Raw genomic sequence first — 22,381 nt, 5'->3', positions numbered from 1 at the left:
TAATCAACCCTGCCTTCTTCTATGAGGATACACTGCAGAGGGGGGTTGCAGACACTGAGTGGTTGGTTAGGTGGATGAGTCTAGCAGCAGCATTCATTATAGACTGAAGGTATTATAGCCTGTGTAAAGGTAAGCCATTTAGGAGGGAGTTACAATATTTGAGATGAGAGATAACAAGTGAGTAGATCAGTAGCTTTATGGTTTCATTGGATAGGAAGGGGCATATTTTGGAGATGTTATGAAGGTGAAGGCGGCAGGATTTGGATAGTGATTGGATGTGGGGCAGAACGGTGAGACAAGAGAGTCAAGGATCACACCTAGCACCTTGGCATGGGGGGAGGGATGGATAGTTGTGTTATTAATCCCAATGGAAAAGTTGAGGGAGGGTGCGCGAGGAGGAGGAAATATCATGAGCTCAGTTTTTGAAAGATTACGTTTTAAGAAGTGTTGTGACATCCAGACTGACATGTCCGTTAGTAGGTTAGTGACGGGCAAGGACACCGAGGGGGTGAGATCGTATTGGATCATAGAGATCGTATTGGAAGCCATGCAAGGTTATCAAATGACTAAGGGAGGAGGTGTAGATAGAGAAAAGGAGGGGTCCAAGGACAGAGTTCAGGGACCCCTACGGAAAGAGGAAGAGGTAGATTTGTAGGTGACACTACAGGATCGCTTAGATAGGTAGGAGGAGAAGCATGGGAGAGCAGAGTCTTGTAGGCCAAGCGAGTGGAGTTTTTTGAGGAGCAGTGGGTGGTCAACTGTTTCAGAAGCATTAGAAGGGTCTAATAGCAAGAGTAAGGAGTAGAGGCCATTGTTTTTAGCAGTTAGTAAGTCATTAGTGAGTTTTAGAAGGGCAGATTCTTTGTAATGTTGGGGTGAAAACCGGATTGTAAGAGGTCAAGGAGTTGTTATCAGTGAGGTGGCGGCTCAGGTGGTTGTAGATAAGTCGTTCTAGGAGTTTGGAGGTGAATGGGAGTAAGGAGATTGGTATGAGAGGTGGTGGGGTCCAGTGAGGGTTTTTTGGGTATTGGTGTGATCAGCGCATGTTTTCTATTCATTTGTGTTTATTGGGATAAGTTAAAACTTAAACTAGAGCTCACTATTACGAGTATCTAAAAAGTACTGTTTTAATTGGGCATTGCAAATGATTATGTTCCCCCTTTCATATTCCTGCAGAACATAATAAAAATGAAAGGCAGTAAGCTGACTGATTGCTGGGGTAACAATTATGAGGTAGAAGTACCTGTAGCAGACATCATTGGCAGAGTTCTTGGGGCGAAAAGCAGTTAGTCAGTTTTCAATATTTGTTTTGTGTTTGCCATTTATACATAAATATGAAACCTGGGTTGTCTACAGGACACATTAACATGCAAATGGACCACCTACAGTGAATTGACAGTTGCGTTGGATGTCCTTGGGGAACGAGTTGTCATGATTGACTAGGATGGAAATCTGTCTGATGGATCCTTATGCTCTATATTCCCATGATGCAAAGATGAAGGAAGAAAAACGTTTCACACTGGTGTTTAGCATATCTATGCTCATAAAATTTAAGTGTTTATGTATCTATGAGTTTTGAGTACCTTATAATGGCAGGAATATTGCCTAATGTTCAGCCTCAGTCTAACGGCTATCTAGCTATTTATGGAAGCTAAAGAAACGTATGAGAGTTACCCTACAGAAGAAACATCAACTCTAAAAACTGACTATTGGTATTTTCAGGATACTTTCATGTAATGACTCATTAATGATACACGGAAATGTGAACACACAATTACACAATGTTTTAATTTGTTGTTTGTACCAAAGATGTTTAAAAATTGGTTGTATTAAAAATAATCTCCACAATTAGTCATGATATATGAAAGGTCTCAAACACTCAAACTGTTTAAAGAGATTCAGTGTCATTACTGAAATTCAAAACAGAATCAGAGAATGAAAACCTCTGTGTGGCTCTTTTCCTCGGGCAAACAGAGTATCAGTGATGTAATCTAACATTGGCAGAAGGATTACAGCTGTTCAACACATCTAGGTTTCCAAAAGCATTACACAGTCAGATGTTACAATTCGCATTCTGTCATTTGGTACAAGGATTTTCCATGGATTATGCATTATGGTTTTCCACTCCATCAGTACAACAACAGGCTGATAACCAACTTCAGCCCCTGTTGTATAGCTTGTCTTTATTGTTTTAACAGAAGGCTACCTAATTGCCTGTTGGTCAGGCTTTATTTTTAAATATCTATGTACTGTGGTACACATTGGTAAAACTTTATAAATAACCTAGTCCAGTATCATACATTGGGAATGATTTTCAAACATTAAAATGTCCAGGAGATAATAATCTGATAAGTGTCAGGTATAATGGAATCTCAAATACGTTATCATTTGTTTAGATATTCTTTGGGTGGGATAAATAATATGGCCACATGATAACCATATTTTTATATGTATGTGATCACCTTACAACTATTTCTCTGTTCTCTATAGAATCCTCAAGATCAGCAAGGGTCCCAAATAACCACAAAATTCATATTTGCCCACACTACAATTTGTGCCCACCTTAGGTTGGAGAGCCCAACGTTTGTTTGTATTGTTAGCATTAGGCTGTTCACAGATAAATGTAATCTTACAATACAAATTGTTTTGGTAAAATATAGCAAAAATAACTACATACTGTAACATATGCTACATATTTTACAACAGTTACATTAAAGAAACCCCAAAAAATGGTGTTAACAGAACATCGAGTCTTAAAAATGTCCAGCTCAGGGGGCGGAGCTTGCCATGGCCGTATGCAGACGAGTGAGAGCTCCCGCATCACCTCCCAGTTATTCTTTCTTCAGGGCTGAAATGTACCTGATTTTCTTCCAAGATGAGCCGTGATTGCAAGCGACAATCTCAGAAATCTAAACGGTCAGAGTCCGGTGCTTGCCGCACAGATATTGGGACTTTTTCTGTCGGACTCCCAATTCTCAGAACACACGTGGCTCTGCCAAGATGGTATCCGACAACGAGGATTCGGAGCTCTCCATGCCAGAGCACAGGCAGCGCTCTCCTTCCAAGCGGGCCTCTGTTTCTCAACCGACAAAAGCCCTTCCTAATCTGAGAATAACTTAGATGTGTCTACCCTGCCGAGGGAACTGCACGATATCCGCTCCATGCTTCCTACTAAACAGGACTTGGGACGTATATTCTCCCGCTTAGAAACCACTCACAAACATGATATGGGAGAGATTTGTGAGGGACTCCAGGGCCTACATCAGTGACTGGATACAGTGGAATCGGCCAGTGCGTTTTTTGTTAACACTATTCGTGAACTTCAGGAGACAGTCTCCAAACAACATGCCTATATTCAGGGTATCTGGTCCCATATGGATGACATCTCTGACGAGAAAAGGCGTAATAACATTTGCCTGAAGGGGATCCCTGAGGTTACTGGTGTGGTGGACCTGGAGTCCACGGTAAAGGCTATACTAAATATAGTGTTGGACAGGGCGGTTACAGAGGAGATTGAGCTGGATCTGGTGCATCGCACTGCTGGCTACTGCAGGCCGGGTGCTAGCGGCCCTCGTGATGTTCTCTGTTGTTTCTTTATTATTTTCCTCTGTTCCCTTTGTGCTCTTTTCTTTCTTTCTGGTGCGCTGGCTGTTCTAAGGTTTCCCCTGGTGGTATGTGGTCTGAAAACGTTCTCAGATCTTGTATCGAATGCATAAGTTGCGGGCCCATGTCCTTTTATTGCATGAGACACATTTTAAATGATCAGGGGCCCCTCCTCTTCACTGTTGCTATTATCTGGAGTTGCCATCTCCTTTCATCACTCCATGTAGCATACAGTATTGAATGTTCTTGCTGATGATGATGCTAGGTTTTTATTTATTCACCATTTAATTTATGATAAATTGTTCATACTAGCTAATGTATACCTGCCTAACTCTCAGCCAGTGGGCACCTTGCATGACATTTTGGACAGACTTGGGCACTTAGCTATGGGACTGCTGGTAGTGGGGGGTGACTTTCATTTTATTTTGGACCCCCTTTTGGACTCCTCCAATTTACTGTCACATATGTCCCTGTCCGCTATTAATAGATTGCGTAAACCAATTCACCTTCTTCAAATAGTGGACATATGGCGGACACTTGATCCATCCCATAAGGGCTATACCTTTTACTCGCACCCTCATTCCCTTTATAGTCAAATTGATTTTTTTCTGACCTCCCACCATCTTTTGACATGGCACCCTATGGCGAATATTGGAACGCAATTGTGGTCAGATCATCACCCTGTGTTCTTCCAAATTAGAATGCCGGATACTTCTGCCAGGGCCTTTTCTTGGAGGCTTAATGTACTGCTACTGAAAGACACTGTAGCACAACGTGCTGTTTGCTCCGCTGGAATTTTTTTGCGGATCATTTAGATGATTCCACTGTGCTTCCGGTCCCTTTCCCCTTCACGACCCAATGCCAGGATGCTCACATTGAGCTTCCTGAAAGGGAATTGAGCATTGCCCTCAGGGCCGGCCTTTAGGCGCCCTGTGCGAGAAAGCTTTACAGCGCCCCTCGGTGACCACACCCCTCAGTGGCCACACCCTTTAGTGGCCACACCCCCCAGTAACCACACCCATTTATCACCCATATTTTTGGTAAAATATAAAAAGCGGGGTCACGTCGGGTAAATAGACACCAAACATGTCATGCTTTAAAATTGCGCGCACCCGCAAAATCGCAAAAAATTACCATGCCCAAAATTGACCATAGGTGACGCTTTAAAAGCTTTTACAGCTCATCAGTTTAGTGTTATCAGTGATTGATAGCCCTACAATTATTGCTCTCATTCCGACGTTCGCGGCGATATGTAACATGTGCGGCGTAATGGGCGAAATCGTCGTTTTCACACGTATGCGCACCCGACGCCTGTTTGCATGCGTGTATGTATGGAGGGGACTTTAAAAAAAATAATTCTTGTCTGTGCGGCCGCACTGCTCGCACACCCCTAAGGCCGGCCCTGATTGCCCTTCACAACTCAATACCAGGAAGCTCATGTTGAGTTTCCCTGAAAGGGAATACCTTGAAACAATTGTCAGATATGAAAAACTTGAGGTCTCCCTTGCACGGTCGCTGGCTCTCGTTTTTTCAGTTGAAGGACTTTTACTTTTCCCTTGGCTCTGAGTGTGAGGACCTGACTCAGGGGTCGGTCTTTGACGAACTCTGTCGTCGGAAGCAGGATATACCGCATTCCATTTCTGTTCTTTACGGTCTTCTGCTTACACCCTTTGTGGACTCTCTACCTTTTTATTTGGGCATGGGAATCTGACCTGTCGTGACCTTCTCTCAGGATGATGTGGATAGGGCCTTTCAGACGGTACATAGGTTGACTAAAGCCACGGCTGCCCAGGAAAGGCTTACAAGATCTTTACTCTTTGGTGCAGGAGCCCGTTGATGTTGCATAGGGTCTTCCCGTCTGTGGCACTGCACTGTTGGTGGTGTTCAGCTTCCGATGGTTCTTTATTGCATGTTTGGTGGCATTGTCTCCGTTTGAAACCCTTTTGGGACTCTGTTTTTGACATTTATTGTGATGTCACTGGATCCTCTGTAACAAGGTAGCCCTTTTGTCCATGTTGCCTGGTCCTCTGTCAGCTATTACCAAGGATCTTTTTCGGTTTTTCCTGGCTGCTGCAAGGTCTTTGATACCTTGCTATTGGAAGACCGCTGTTGTTCCCCATGTTAAGAAGTGGGTGAAGGAGATGTGTAACCTTATGACAATGGAAGACCTCAGAGCTTCTTTGCATGACTCAAATTCTCAATGTAATGCTCTATGGCTGGGGTAGCAAAACTCCGGCCTTCCAGCTGTGGTGAAACTACAAATCCCATGATCCATCTCTCTTCGGGAGTCATGTCTGTGGCTGTGATAATCTTGCAATGCCTCATGGGATTTGTAGTTCCACCACCGCTGGAGGGACGGAGTTTGGCTACCCCTGCTCTATGGGGTCCCTGGATCCTGCTTATGGATTCTCCTGCTTTTCAGGTCCTTGTTCCTTCAAGATCTTGTTTGCACTTCTTTGCCTTATTTGGTGAGTGGTACTCTCTGCTTTGTTGGATGGTTTCGTCCCTCGGCGGGTGTAGTGATTGTGCTGGTTGACACATAGCGTGTGTCTACTGTGTTGGGCCCAGACCTGTTGGCTCGGTACTGTACTATTTTATCATGGCAAGCTTTGGTTACGGTTTTGGCCCACCTTCTTTTCCTATTTGTGTGTCCTGTCTCATGCTTTCCTCACTCTTCACCCTTTTTTCTTCTTTTGCTTTCTTGTTGTAAAAAGCACATTAATATACTACTGTGTTTGATCTTTGGACTTTACTGCCAGAATTAAAACAAACAGCCAAAAAAGAAAAAGAAAAATAACATATGGCTTTATCAGAACCATTCAGGATGCAACTTACACAGTCAAACAAATAAAAATAGCTCAAGCAAGTTTCTAATAATAAAACAAAAATGTCTTGTCATGCAAATATCACTAATTCCAGCATAAGGGAACTGATTATATAAATCTACTGATGGTGTTAAAGTAGTTAATGTTCCACATATGTATTGCAAATATATTACTCAAATAGGTTTTTGGAATAGTCTTTTTTTTAAAAAGGAGTGTAAAAGAGTACCAGATGGGTAGGGTCCTAGCCAAAAAACCCATATGATATAAATATGTTTATAACTCCGAAAAGCATACACAAATTTAATTCATCTTATTCTGCTGATTTGTACAAACCATGACAGAGTCTTAATTTCTTGTTTGTTTGGATAATTACATGTTTACAACTAGCTAATGGAAACCATTGGAATTACTCCACAGTCTTTACAGCTGAACTCCAGATAAACAGCAAAAATAATATCTGATATGCATTAATGTGAACTATTTTACCTACTAAAAGAATTGTAATATTGTTCAGCCAATCTTCTTAACTAAACACCCCTGCCAGAGAGCACAGCTATTTTCTGCATCTGTCTGCTAACAGTTTCCCCTGCAATGTGGGGAATTGGCACTAATTGTCAGCACCTTCTTCACTTTTTATAAGTGCTGTATATAATACAATCCTTTTCAAAGATGTCAACCATCAGCTTGCCATCTTTGTCTAAGCAATTAGATACCTTCTCCTTAGACTCTGACCTTGAGTCCACTGTGTCTCCACTCCTAAAATGGTCTTTTGTCACCCTAATTTATGCCTGTCAATCCGGATTCTTTTGATCAATTAACGTCTTGATGCCCCGAATGCAACTGTAATCGACCCACACTGGTTCATTGTTTACGGCTATGTCCACAGATTATTCTTTTCTGGCAGCGTATTGCTGGTTATGTAGAATTTATACTACAATGGTCACCACCCTTTAGAGTCATTACTTTTCTTGTTCAGCTGCCATGCTTCTGATGCACCCAATTGGATAGGGTTAAAAGGACTGAATGGTTACATATATGTTTGCTCACAGCCCGTAGGTGGGTAATGCAGATGTGGAATAACCTATCCCTCCACCGCTCTCCGCAGCGGTGAATGCCTTAAAAGATGCTTTTCTTGACAGAACAATTGGATATGGAATTAGAAAAGGATACCCACTCACCGGATCAGAAGATGTTAAACAACCGTTTGTTTCATCAAGGTAAGCCTGGTGAAACGGATGCACGCCTCCGATACCTCGTTGTACATCAGGTGAAGTCTGCGTGGAGTTCTATACCAGCGGGTTAGGATTTTGTAGCCCGATTCCTGGTATTTGTTGCATATGGACGCCTTCAGGGAGAGCCTCAGGAGCCTGGCCCTGTCATCATGGGAGAACTGGATCCCCAGCTCTCTCTCCCACTGCCCAAGAAAGGACAGTGGGGAGTCCAGGTCTGCCTCTACTACCAGTCGGTAACAGAAGGACAATGTCTTAGCCATCGGTCCCGTGTCGGTACAGGTGCGTTCGTACTCCGTGAGGGTCCGAGTATAGCCGGCAGGCGCAGGTAGTGTAGTTAAGAAGTGGGAAAGCTGAAGCTGTCTCCAGAAGGCTGGATCTCCCAGCTCCGTATCTGACAGCAAACCTCGCAAGGACTGCCATTGTGAGTCCTGGATAAGGTGCATCGCCCGAAACCGTCCCAGGCCTACAAGACGGCGCAATAAACCGTCTTCCAAACCGGGAGGGAACTCTGGGTTGCCAAGGATCGGATACATGGGAGAGGGAGATAGGGGACAGATGTTTAACCCTGAACGCCGCCTGGGCCACCTGCCAGGTGGGGCCCACCTTTGGGTGGATGTTCAGTTGTTTGGGTAGTGCCGTCCCGCACCAGGGGAGGGCCGGAAGGGGAATCGATGTTATGGACTGCTCCAATGACACCCAAGGTTTAGTCTCCCCGTGTCTGCACCAGTCCACGACTCGCGTCAGGTGGGAAGCCATGTAATACAGGTAGAGGTCTGGAAGGCCCAGGCCACCCGCCAGTTTTGGCCGTCGAAGGACCGACAGGCGTAGTCTGGGGGTCTTGCCTGCCCAAACGAAGGAAGATATCGCTGCTTGAAGGGAGCAGAAATAAGCCCGAGGGATTCGTATCGGGAGGGCCTGGAAGGGATAAAGGAAGCGTGGAAGGATGTTCTGTTTTACAACATTATATCGACCAGTCCAGGAAAACGTGTTTCTGGCCCAGCCCTCTAGATCTGATTTAACCTTCAGTAGCAGGGGTGGAAAGTTTAGACTGTACAGTTGGGAGAGATCGCGGGGGAGTTTTACACCCAAGTATTTGATGGCGGTTGGGGCCCAATGGTATGGGAAGTTCTGCTGAATATGGGAGAGCATCCGTGCAGGTACTGTCAGATTGAGGGCTTCCGATTTTTGGGTGTTGATATGGAAGTTAGCAAGATCGCCATATTGGCCTAGGGCACATGTCAAATTGGGTAGCGTGGTGTCTGGAGAGGAGACAAAAAACAGTAGGTCATCTCCGTAGGCAGCTATTTTATGTTGGAGGGGTCCTACTGTGATGCCCATGATATCCGGGTGGGCCCTGATGGTCCGCAGCAGCGGCTCAAGCGTCAATGTGAAAATGAGTGGGGAGAGCGGGCATCCCTGTCTGGTACCGTTGCCTATGGTGAGGGGTGCATATAGGATACCGTTAACGCTTACGCAGGCCGTGGGATTCGAGTAAAGAGCTAGGATCAATGCTAGCATGCCCTTGCCCAGCCCGATGTGCTCCAGGGTGAGGCGGAGAAAGGACCAGTCGACCCTGTCGAAGGCCTTCTCCGCATCAGTCGACAACAGTAGGTACGGGGAGGTCTTCGACCGGACCGAGTGGATGATGTTAAGAGCCCGAATAGTATTGTCCCTAGCTTCCCTGGTTGGGACAAAGCCTGCCTGGTCCGGGTGGATCAGGGAGGGGAGAAACGGAAGAAGTCGTGTGGCTAGAACTTTCGCAAAGAGCTTGATGTCCACGTTAAGGAGAGAGATGGGGCGATAGCTGGGACAGGCCGTGGGATCCTTATCTGGTTTAGGGATCACCGTTATGCGAGCCGCGAGAGCATCCCTGGGAAGGTTGTGCATCTCCCGGATCGCATTCCAGGCCGCAAGCATACGGCCGTGGAGTAAGGTGGGAAACTTTTTATAGTATGCGAGAGTGAACCCGTCAGGACCTGGAGCTTTGCCCGTCTTGGTTTGTTTGAGTGCCATCTCTAACTCCTCCATGGAAATTGGATCTTCCAGGGATAAACAGGCCTCGGGGGTAGGCAGGGCATGGTGGACTCCGTCAGATAGGACCGAATGCGTCATTGGCGTGAGGTCAAGACCGCAGCAGATTGCGGGCCCGGGATGTTATAGAGGGTAGCATAATAGTCGCGGAACGCTGCGGCTATGTCTTCTGACAGGTGACAAGGGTGTTTAATCACCGGGATAAAGGTCCGCGCGCGCTGCTGGCGTAACGCTTGGCCGAGGGAGCGGCTACATTGATTACCGTATTCGTAGAAGTGCCTACGGCACTTGGTGAGGGTGGCTTTGGCCCTGTCCATGCCAAGTGAGCGGAGGGCGTCTCGGGCTGCCAGCAGCTGAACTAGGACAGCCGGGTCCCGACGTCTGGAGGAGGCTTTCCAGGGAATGTGTGTTAAAAGTGCGGTCTGTTGCTCCAGTCTCTGTTTCTTACGTCTGGACCCGAGCTTTATGAGGGTCCCCCTAATGTAGGCCTTATGGGCCTCCCATACCATGTAAGGGGAGGAGTCCGGGGTAGAGTTGAGGTCAAAGTATAGTCGCAGATCACCTTCGATCTCCGGGAGGAGGCCGGGATCCTGGATAAGCGTTTCGTTCAGTCGCCAGCGCCAACCACGCGGAGGCAGCAGGGTCAATTCAAGGGTCAGCAGGATTGGGGCATGGTCTGAGTAGGTAATGTTCCCAATCTCCGTGGTGCACACCGAAGGTAGGGCACCATGAGTGACTAGGAAGAAATCTATACGGGTGTATGTGTCATGGACCAGTGAGTGAAATGAGTAGTCCCTTGTCGTGGGATGTTGTATACGCCACACGTCGGTCAATTGGTGCGAGTGGAATAGTTTCCGCAGTCGCCGCAGGGTGGAAAAGGGTAAGTGGGAGGTCGGGTTGGTGGAGTCTGTCTCAGGGTCCAGGTGCAAATTGAAGTCCCCTCCCAGAATTAGGGTGCCCTCCCGGAAGTTGTCCAATGTATTTAGAACCCGCTCAAGGAAGGCTAGCTGTCCCTGATGGGGCACGTAAATGGTAGCCAGGGTGACTCGCTGGGAGCCGATCATCCCCTTCACCATCAGCAGTCGCCCCTCCTCACCCGCAGACATCTCGAGCAATTGCCACGGTAACGACCCAGATATCAGCACACTTACTCCCTTGGATTTCTTATCCGGCGAGTAGCTATGGTACACTGTCGAATAGCGACGGTCACGAAGCGGAGGGGCCCACCCCTCTGCAAAGTGAGTCTCTTGGAGGAAGGCCACCTGAACTCTCTGGCGGTGTAGGTCATTGAGAACCATTTTACGTTTTTTGGGCACATTCAGGCCTTTCACATTGAGGGATAGGATCCTGAGGAAAGACATGGCACACGTAGGGTAGGGTAGAGGGAGTAGGGAGGGGGGGAGGTCACAGACACAAGAGGATCAGGAGGGGAAAAGTGACAGGGACGATGGGATGGAAACGGTGTACTAGGGTGGGGAAAGAACGTCAGGGCGAATTGAGGCTAAGGCGTGAACCGAAGTTCGATGTCCCAATGGCCTTTAAAGGCACTCTTGGGACCAACTAGTGGGGGCAGCGAATCTACACCTGGGCGGAGCGGTGCTCCGTGGGTGCCACAAGGAAGCATATTCAAAACAACACAACATTTCAAACAACCTGTAAAACAACATTAATTGCATATATCATGACCACCTGACATGGCGGTTGGCCGACCCTGTGTGGTGGAGACTGCAGGGCCCGGCGCATGCACCGGAGGAGGCGGCAATTCAGGCCCTAACCCCCCGACACCAGTTCACTGGAGCCAGTGGTAAACGCCCGGGGTTTCGGGCGAGCAACCCTCTCCGGTCATCCTGGGACCGCTGCACAGCCCCCAGACAGTAGGAGACCCATAGGTCATCGCTGGCAGGGGGAGTGCGCTGCGGCCTGGAGGTGACTTTAAGGGAACACAGTTCAGCAGTACACAGATACTCCCCAGGGGTGGGATGGGACTCCACGAGTCAGTAGTGGTGATAGGCCTGGGGAGATGCTCCGGGGGCCGTTATGGTAATGGCTGTAACAGGCCAGAGACCAGTCTATGGGCCGGACGTTAGTGGTGGTAGGCCAGGGGAGATGCTCCGGGGGCCGTTATGGTAATGGCTGTAACAGGTCAGAGACCAGTCTATAGGCTGGGCAGGTTCAGTAGTCTCAGGCATGGGCTGGGGAGCATAGAAGATGGGAGGGAAAGAGGGGTAAAGTCTCACCATGCCTACGGTTCCGCAGCCTCCATGGCCGCATAGGGTTGGATATCACGCGGGCGGGAAGGATCCGCAGATGCAGGGCCAAAGGTGCGGTGGACCCTGTCCATCAGAATGGAATCCGGAGTGGCCGCTGGTAAAAGTGAGCCAAAAATGGCCTGTACGGTGGACCGAAGATCCGCCGGCAAGGTCGCCTCCTGGAGCCCCCGGATCCGGATGTTTTGGCGGCGGTTGCGGTCCTCCAGGTCTTCCATCTGTAACTGCAGGGATGCGAGGTGAGGTGACGGGTCCGGCTGGGCCTGTTCTAGGCGTTGGACACGAGCCTCGATCGCCGCACAGGACTCCATAACCGTGGAGACCTCCGCGGACACCGCCTGAACCTCCTGGCGGACTTTATGCAGGTCCCGTTGTAGTGCGGCCTCCACCCTCGTGACCAGGGCCGCAAAATCCTCTTTCGTGGGTAGGTATCGCAGGAGCGCCCGGAATTCCCACGGGACATCCGTCGGAGGGTCACGGGCGGGTATTGATCCGCCTCCGTGGAATCGGAGTCATATAGCCGGGGCGACCGCATGCCCGATGTCATCACATTCCGGGCCGGGGAGAGGGATCGTGTGGAGCCTCGAGGTGAGGATGGTGGTTCGCCCTCCGCCGCCATATTGGAGTGGTCGCGGCTGCGGGTCCCGGTCCTCGTGGAGGAGAAATAACGCTGCAGGGACGGGGTTCCCCTCTCCGAAGGGGGTCCCCCCTCTTTCTTGCGCTTTGACATTGTCAGATGGGTCGAAAAAGAGTGGTTGAAGTTGTGTTAGGTCGTCTGTAAGGTGGTGGCACCACGGAGCTCTCACGCTATGCAGCCTATTCCGCCATGTGCAGGACACGCTTTTAAGTTTTTTGACTACACTGTACCAAAAGGTATATACTGTATATTGTACCACTATTGATGACAATTTGTTCTACACTGGTTTATTTTGTTGTCTTTACAAATTTTCTCTAAAAACTTATAAAATATGTTTTTTTTTAAATGGTCTTTTGTCTATGGATGATAATAATGTTACTGAAATGCCACCATAACTTACTTTGGTATCTACTTTGTGCGACAAATGACAAAATGATCAGGTGTAAACAGAAGCTATAGAAAAAAATGGGATTCCTTGTCTTGAGCCTTGTCACTGTGACGGACCCCAGTACTCAGGATGAGTATGTCTGCCGCTGTATTCTTCCTTACTCAGGAGATATTGCAACCTGCTGATCTTTAGCTCCCAGTTTCCCCATTCACTAGTCGAGACCTGAGTGTAGGGCAGAGGTCAGCAGCGCTCTGCCATGATGCCAGCTTGTCAGCAACAGACCTGCTCCACGCATGCGCCAGGGAGGCCGCTCACACGCATAGAACCGGCTTTCCCATAGGAAGTGACGTGCATATGGCACAGGAAGTGACGTGGTTGATTGGCTCACTTCCCTATTTTAACCCGGCTTACATGCCCATTAGTTGCTGGATTGTCTTTTCAGCTTTAGTGTGATTTGGAATCCCGCTTTGCCTAGTCCTGTCTACTACTGTTTCTCTGGATTTTGACCCGTTCCTGTTTAACCACCTTCCTCGTTTGCTGCCTGCCTTTTGACCTCGGACTGTTTATTGGACTCTGCTTCTGCCTTATCCCTCGGTACTGCATCTGATCTCCTGGCTTTGACCTCGGCTTGCATTGACCTTGATTTCTGGATTACCCTTCTGTTGCACGGTTTCACAACCATTGGCACTTGTGCCACTCAGTGTCTGCCTGGCCTTAGTCACCACCCTCAAAGGCCACAAGACACAAGGTGCAAGAGAAGTCTCCTCAACCATCCAGTCTCCCTACCCGGTACGTGATACAGCTCTTCAGCTGGGACTAGTAGATCCACTGCATTGGCCTGCCGTTGGGGCGAGGGGCCACCCGCCGCGGCTCCCTGGAGCTCCACAGGTGCATTTGGTGCGGGGCAGAGGTCAGGAGCACTCTGTCCTGATGTCAGCTCTTCTGCTGGGATTAGTAGGTCCAGGAAATCTGTGGTCACTGGGGCATGCTGTTGAGCAGTGTCAAACAGTCTTTTGTATGCCTGTTCCAGCTTCCATTCTTGTGTAATTAAGAAGTTCAAATCAGTTCTCGATCCAAGCTCACTGGGGAGTTAAAACTCCCTAAAATCACGAATGTCCTCCCATCTCCACTCCTGAGCACTCCCAAATTGTGGATCCTGCTGGAGCGTGTCAAATATAAGTGCCGGGCCGCCAAAGTCATAGCCCTCTGTGGGATCATTGTTCTTCAGTCATGGACACAATTGGGTGGCATACCACTGCAGCGCCTGATACCCATCATCCAGCATCAGTTCCATTTCAGTTCCAGCTCAGACAGCCATTCCTCCTGGGGCTGCTCTCCCAGGAAAGGCACACGCAAGTCCCGTTGTAGTCAGTATAGTTCCTCAGATGTAGGAAGGACCTTGCAACAATAGTGCTGCCCCAATTGAAGAGTCTCCCTCCAGAAGCCCCAGCGCAAAGCGTCTCTCCTTCCCAGCATATCCTGGGCAGAACCAGGATTGTCGAACTGGGCCAGCCCTTCCATGGCCGGAGGCAACTGTGGCGCTTCTCCTATGTTAGCAGAAAACTTGGTTCCGGTGGTTTGAATGTCTCCTTAGGCAAGGAAGAGCATCCCACCACTTGCCACCAATGTGACGGACCCCTGTACTCAGGATGAGTATGTCCGTCGCTGTATTCTTCCTTGCTCAGGAGATATTGCAACCCGCTGATCTTTAGCTCCCAGTTTTCCCAGTCACTAGTCGATACCAGAGTGTAGGGTGAAACAACTCTGATTTATTGAGAAACTGTGCAACCTTTTATACAGCAAGTGATCAGATCTGCACATCCCTGCAGGGGATCCAGCTGCTAAAGAGCCCCAGCCAGCCATAGCAGGGGTGTGGCCAGACGCAGGAGAATGTCATTGTCCTGAGCTCCTTGGAGTACAAAGGGAGCTAACGAGGGGTGGTGCTGACAGTCTTTTGATACACAGGTTACACAGTATAACATAATTAAACACAACCCAACATCAAATACACATATAACCCATAAACTGATGACCATGTCGTCACAGTCATGCTTAGCTTTGAGCAAGCAAATGCCTAGGTGTGAGCCTTCTTAAGGGGTAACATGAGAAAGAACAATAACAATACAATATATAATTCCAGCTACAATATATGATAGTCATATAAAACATGTAGAAAACCAATGTAAAAATTATTTTAAAACAGTGACAGCAGCCCACTTTTTGATTTCCATCAAAACCAATTTGTATTCCTACAGTTCCAGTGGTACCACATCAGTTAACTGAGGGAGCAAAGACTGAGGAAATGATTCCTCCTGACATCTTGTCAGCCTAGGCAAATTCACCTGAAAAGATAACATTTTTCTGAAAAAAAAAAATTACTTTCTGTGCACAAAGTGGGTTAACCCAGAAAATAATCCTGCTCCTCACCTTCCTGGTTTTTCTTAGCTCCATTTTTCCTAGCTATGATGAAGGGGTTTAAAACAAAACACACCAGTGCTGGGGAAGATGCATATGTTTATCCCCTCTAAATGATGATCCAGAGTTTTTGCTTGACGTTGTGGATGTTTTAATGAAATCCCCATCTGGGTAGCCACAAACTTTCAAAGTGCTCCTGAGATGTCTGTGTCCTTGTGTCTTTCCATTTGCTTTTGATACCATTAAAGGCTAACTCAAGACTATCATTTTTAATGCATGTTTTTTAAGACGGTCTTATTGTAATCGCTGCTACATGATGAGTTCATCATCAAATATGTATGTGAGGGCAGGGCAAAAAGTTATTTAAAACCTGGGTGCAAGAAACACATACAAATGTATTTAAATACACAAATATACACTGTGGCAATGCCACGGAATATGTTAGCAACACAGTCACCCAGGACTCTCAGTCAGAGGGGCTGAGAGGTTCATGAACGAAAATAGTTTTACAGGGAAGAAGCTGGCCTGTCAGTTTCCTCCAGTTTTTCTGGATTATAGCTGGGATCTGGATCTCTGAAGATTTCTTAGAGTTCTGGGTGCGATGAAATCTCCAGTCCTCCCATCAGGCGTTGCCAGGGATCAGGTGGCTAAAAGAAGCAGCCTAATTAAGAGCCCAGACCAGTGCTCAAGAGAGGAGTTGGTGTGGTGTGGGCTGCAGGCACATGAGGGCTCCTGCTGGGAAGAGGGACAGATTGTGTCCAAGAGTCAGGAGGGCTCCACCCAGAAGCCAGAGAATAGACAGGTGCCTATGTGCGCGCTGGAGGCACCTGGGAATCAGCCAAGGAGGCTTAGTGAGCCTGTGACACACGAGGGAGGTGTGGAAGAGTCACATGGAGTATATGTGACATTCTTGACTTGGTGAGACATGGTTATATTGTCTACTTGCTGAATCATATGTATGTGTGAGACTGTATGTTGTGTTGCTGAAATAGAGCTCTTTTCTGTTACAGAGTAAAAGAAAGGACTCTTCTTCTTTATGTTACAACGGCTTCAAGACTGGTCCTTAAGCACTCACCATAGGTGCTATATTTCGCAAACATCACAACACTTTTTCATGTTTAGAAATGTTGATTTTTAGATACGAGAAATTTGACAGGCTACCTAGCATAACTACCTCTGCACAGTTTTCCTATTTCTTTTGCAGCTGTTCATTGAAGATGTATAATTTGTGATGTGATAACATGGGTTACTTGTGGATGTATCAGTAATTATACAAGTCTGCATGATTTCAAGATATGGCAGAAGTCCAATATACAACACCCTATTTTTTTTTAAAAAATCTGTATATCTTATCATTGAAAGCAGTCCTTGAGCTCTAGGCAAGTGACGTGATCTAGGCTGAGAGGTACATTCTGGGAATTATGTAATCAATCTGTTACAGGCAGGTGGAGCATTTCATGATTGGACTTCCATTTTCAAGTTGTCGCTGAGACTATAACATTGTAACTTTACAGCAAGTCACAAAATGAGAGGCACCAGCGGGAGGCTGATATGTGTTAGGCAACATGTTTACACACAGACCAGAACATAAAGTCTACTGCATAGACACCAGGATTGACACTAGACCCGCTGTAATTATATAGACAACACTAGTCAGCCTTTGACTTCACATGAAAGAATCATTTTAGTAAGTTTTCTTCAAAACATGACAGGAATTGTTTGTTTCTGTGGTGATGGATTTTATGAGACATCACATTAAAATAGAATTTCAGAAAAAAAATACAAAATGTTTAAAAGCATCTTCCTTATTTTTTAAAAACAATCTGTGGGCCAATACATCATAAATATTCATCGGTTCTTTTCTCTGCTGATTCATTGTTGCTGCTATGCATCACCGCTGAATTAGTCCATTATTCACACTATGACTGCGGCACATTAAAATGAAACAGAATTTTTAATACAGACAGCACATTCAAAGCTAAAAACATAATGAAGAAGATGCCTTTTTTTGTATACAGTATATCATTAACAGTAAGGCATTCTTTACAGTATCATGACTTGCAGATAATACTGATGAGGAGCAAAAAATATGTGAGATAATAATCTTGCTTTTAATCATCAAGCCAACATCTGGGAACTGTTAGCACTGGTTTGTGGAAAAACTGAGAGCCAGTTCTGTTATGTATAGGAAAAGTTTGTTAGAAAAAAAAAAAAATGCTAAAACTATCATTTTGTTCTATGTCAGATTGCATCGCTGACTCATATGAGTACTGTTCCTATTACACTAATATTACTGAAATTGAACTTCCACCCATTTATAATTGCATGTGAATGCCTTCAAGGTTCATGGCACAGTGATGAGTAGCAAGGTGTGTGGTTCTCTTAGACAACCTCCAAGATTTCTGTACAAGAAGAAACACTGGAGAAATCCTTAGTAAAAGGTCTACTTTATGTTATAAAACATATATGTGTTTACCTTTCATTTCAATACACTTGGTTTAGGGGCGTAACTACAAATCATAGAGCCCTATTTTAAAACCGCACTCTGTGTAGCGGCTATGTCAACTGCGACAATATGTGTCATTGATCTTAACATGAAGTATGTATCAAGGACAGGCAGCAGAAGAGTTGTCAGCATGGCCAGTACACTACAAGGGAGCAGTGCCAGGGATAAGAGTAAGAGTTATAGTGGCACTAATAATAATAACCAGAATTATATTTTATATTATGATAAAATGAATAATGCTCGTCTGCACACTTACTCTTCAACCTAATACAAACTTCTTTAAACTCTGGTTCCAGTAAACATTTTTTTGTAGATCCACAAACCTCAGCCCTCCTGTCAGGTTTTAAAAGAGGTCAAACTCTGCATTAGGCATACATGGTTAATTTCAGTCTGTAGCAGAAATTCAGAGGGCAATACATCTACATTACTAAGATAGCTAAGTAAATGCTTCTTACTGCATAGAGGTGAATCAGTGACTACATGATTCTATACTCAAAACATTACAGTTTAGTTTTCCCAATCAACCCCCCTAATAGCAGCCATAGCAGCCATGTGGGCTATTAAGCCACTGACTTGGTTACATCTTGTTATCCTTTAATTAATGACTTGGCATATTAATAATGAGTAAATAAATACTATATAGCAACAAAATGTGTACATCTATCAACCACAACTGTATGAGCTTGTTAAACATTACATTCCAAAACCATGAGGGTAAATATAGACTACCACAACCCTTCATTTGTGACTAACAACTTTCTTTATTCTGAGAAGATTTTCCACTTTCTTCAAGATTTTAGAGCCCTGGCTCTCAACTAATGGGTCGCAACCCCTTCTGCAGTGGGTCACTGTGTTCTTACTGTATAGAGCAGCCCTCCTTCAGCAGTGAGACAGAGAAGGGACGTTTTATAGCAGCCTGCAGTAGACTTTGGGGTCTATTCCCGAAGCTGCCGAAGCATCTAGCCGTAGCTTTAGCCGATCCTTCGGCTAGCTTCGGCCCCAGGACCCCTTTGGTTCAGTAGAACCAAAAGGGTGCTGTACGGGCTATTCACTATAGCCCGTGCAGCTCCCAAATGTGGCCGAGCGGCTCTGTCGAGCCGAACGCATATGCATCGGCTCCGCCGGGGTATCGCTCCGTGTCAGAATAAAGAAAACGAAAGACACAGCAGTGTTTCTCTCCTGGCGCGGCCGAGAGCGGGAGGCTCCCAGAGCGCCCGGTAGAGTTGTTGTTTTTTTTTTTACGGCAGTAGAGCCGCAGGACAATAGGAAACTATTGGGCGGAGCTAGATGTCACTGCTAGCTCCACACAATCGTTTTCTATTTACTTTTTAAAAACTTTTTAAACTCTTTTTCTGTTCTGATCGGTCCCTCTGAGGGACCGAGCAGAACAGCCGAGCTGAATGCCACTCAGTGGCATTCGGCTATTCACTCACTGCTGTTCGGCATCTATAAGAATAGACCGAACAACAATGAGTAGCCTGCCGGAGGTTCGGCTCAGCCGATGCAGATGTTGGATCGGCTGAGTCGAACTCCTTCTGCACTTCGGGTCAACCGAACATGCTGAGCATGTTCGGCCAACCCGAAGCCGTGTGAAGCAAGCCGATGTACGGCTGAGATCAGCCGTACCAGCCTGAAGTGAATAGCCGAACAGTGTTCGGCTCACTTCACTTGGGGTCGGTTGTTCACTCGGCTGCCCTCGGCAGCTTAGTGAATAGACCCCTTTGTATTATGAAACAGTCCCCTCTCTCAGCTGAAGTGATAGGGCCCAGGGAGAGAGGGGAATATTTCCTCACTTTCGGCTGGCGGAATAATATCGGGAGAGGCGGCTCCCCCCAATTAAAGTGGTATTAAAGCCTTTCTTTTTACATTTCTCCTTTAAGAAGACCCTCCTTTGCTGGAGGATGTTGCTTTTTTTCTTTAAAAGTTTTTCATTCCTCATTTTCTAGTGGGTCCCAGCAGCGCTCTTCCCCCCGCCCCCTGCATGGGTGCCACCATCGTTCTAATGGAGGCACACGTGTGCGCTCATGCCCGCACTGGCTGTGTGCGTCCATAGACACACACAGCCCTGTGGCAGGCCACACCCTTTCCCTCTTTGATTGATGGCAGAAGGAGCCTAAGGCTCCTCTGTCATCAGTATCCTCCCCCCGCAACCCGGAAGTTCAAGGAATGGAGGGTCGCTTCGGGACCGGCGGCGGGGACGAGCGCAGCTGACAGGTAAGTGTGGGGGGACTGGGGGGGACTGGGATAGAAAATAGTGCTGGCCCGTTTTTACCCTAATGCAGAGAATGCATTAAGGTAAAAAATGCTCAGACCTTAATACTACTTTAAGTTAAAGTCCTGGCCTGCACTGCAGGTTGCAGCAGATATCAATCCACCCCAGCGCAGGGGATTGATATCAAATAGGATAGGGAGTACAGTCTGACTGCGGAGGCTAAGAGAGGTAGGCAGTCCGAGAGAGGTGTGCAGTTTTTCATATAAAAATATTAATGCTATTACATAATGAATTACAACATAATAAATACACACGTCCATCATGCTGCTAGCTTGTCCCCTGTCAGTGCAGAAGCTGGGGAAGCTGTATAGCTGCCCAAATCACTTTTAGCAGCCTGCTTGTGTGGGACCCCCCGCAACACCACCTGCCGTAGTTTTCAGAGTCCCCCTCTTTTCTGGGGGACCTGGGACAACAGCAAATTAATTCAGGATAGAGTGCAAATTTTTTTTTAAAAGTGATAAAAAATAATACAAACGCGGCTGTCGATGGTGGGTGGTTTGTGAGATGGCTACTCCCTCGGACAAACTTCACTTTAGCACGGAGCTGAGTGCTCCTCAACTTCCGAGCCACGGCCAAGATGGCGCCTTCCTCCACCTCACGCAGGGCACCCCCACAAGCTGTCTCTGCCTCGAGAAGTGATATAGAGGACGAGGGACAGGAGGACTCTCGCCCACAGAAATGTTCCCATTTTAACTTATTACACCAATTTGTTGCCATGCTGCAGAAGGCACTTCAGTCGACATCTAAACAAATCACTGACCGTCTCTTAAAAGAAATATGTGAAATAGGACATTGCACCACGGCCCTCGAAGACAAATGTAAAGACTTATTCAGCGATCCTGCTGACCACACTAAGGAACTGGAATCTCTCAGAGATGACAACAAAACCCTGATGTCCAAGCTAGAAGATATGGAGAACAGATCCCTTTGCTCTAACCTGCGCATTAGGGGCCTGCCGGTACATATAACTGACCTGTTCTCCACCGGTCTCGCACTCTTCCTGGAACTGGCTCCTGAGATTCCAGCGGACTGTTTAGAGATTGATCGGATTCACCGTACACTGACCCACAGGAAGGTGGATGGGCTGCCTTGGGACATTCTGGTAAAGCTCCATTTATTCAGTGTGAAAGAATCGCTACTTGCTGCTGCCAGAATCAGGGCCCCTCAAACATCGCTTGTTTTCCAGGGTCATGAATGCCAGCTTTTCAATGACATGGCCCCCCTCTACTATATCAAATAGAAGAGCTCTGAAACCCTGTCTAAATGTGCTCCCCAAATGCCAGATTCCCTACAAATGGGTATACCCTTTTCACCTAATCTTCTCCCATGGTGCCAAGCAGCATTCCTGTGGCACCCTTGAAGAAACCCAGGCCAAATTGGTCGATCTAGGCCTTACGGATCCCCACTTGGCAACGCAAGAACCCAACACCTATTTGGCCTCTACTTTGAAGTGCTCTTGCAGTGACTCAGATCACAATCACTCTGGGGACTCCTGCAGCCCTGCGTCTGAGATGATGCCTAGATTGGGCCCATCGGACTGAGTGCCACATAACCTTCTACAGGTAACTGCCTTGGCTTTACATGGTGCCTTTTGGGGACCTTCCCCACCCATGGAACCGTTTCCTGTGCTGGCTTCACTGGAGCCCCCTACCTGGGCTTCCAAGAACCCCTGATGGTGATCGTCACCCTACTCCATACTCCACCTTTCTAGATGCATGCTCCTACCTGCCATTGCAACGCTATTTACACTTTAACTAGCTCTGAAAACCTTTCCTTTACTGTGTCACTGCTGTCCGTTTCTTGATTCTCCATTCTCTGTGGTTACCTTTTATACTACCTTTTATACTACCTCTTTTTGGGACTATGTGTGTTTGCCCCTATTAAAGTTCTATTTGACCGTTTTGCTTTACCCACGGAGCTGTTTTTACATTTACATGCAATTAGACCATTGGGAGATGTTTCTGTACAATATATATCTAGACAATGTATCCTTCCCATGTATGTACCCTCGTATCCTTCCCATGTGGATCACGTCCAGATCTTATAATACGGTGTTGCTGGGTGAGATATCCTGACCGGTCAGCCTCGACAGGTCCAAATTTTAATTATACCTGTTTCTTAAAATCCCTGAAACTATCTCCGGTAAAAGATATATTCTAGCACAAACCATTGCATTCTTATTCTTCACTACCTCGGTTTTATCAC

Source organism: Nanorana parkeri, unplaced genomic scaffold, assembly GCF_000935625.1.
Source record: "Nanorana parkeri isolate BGI_ZX_2015 unplaced genomic scaffold, ASM93562v1 scaffold78, whole genome shotgun sequence".
Classification (NCBI taxonomy): domain Eukaryota; kingdom Metazoa; phylum Chordata; class Amphibia; order Anura; family Dicroglossidae; genus Nanorana; species Nanorana parkeri.
Note: the sequence above shows the minus strand (reverse complement) of the source record.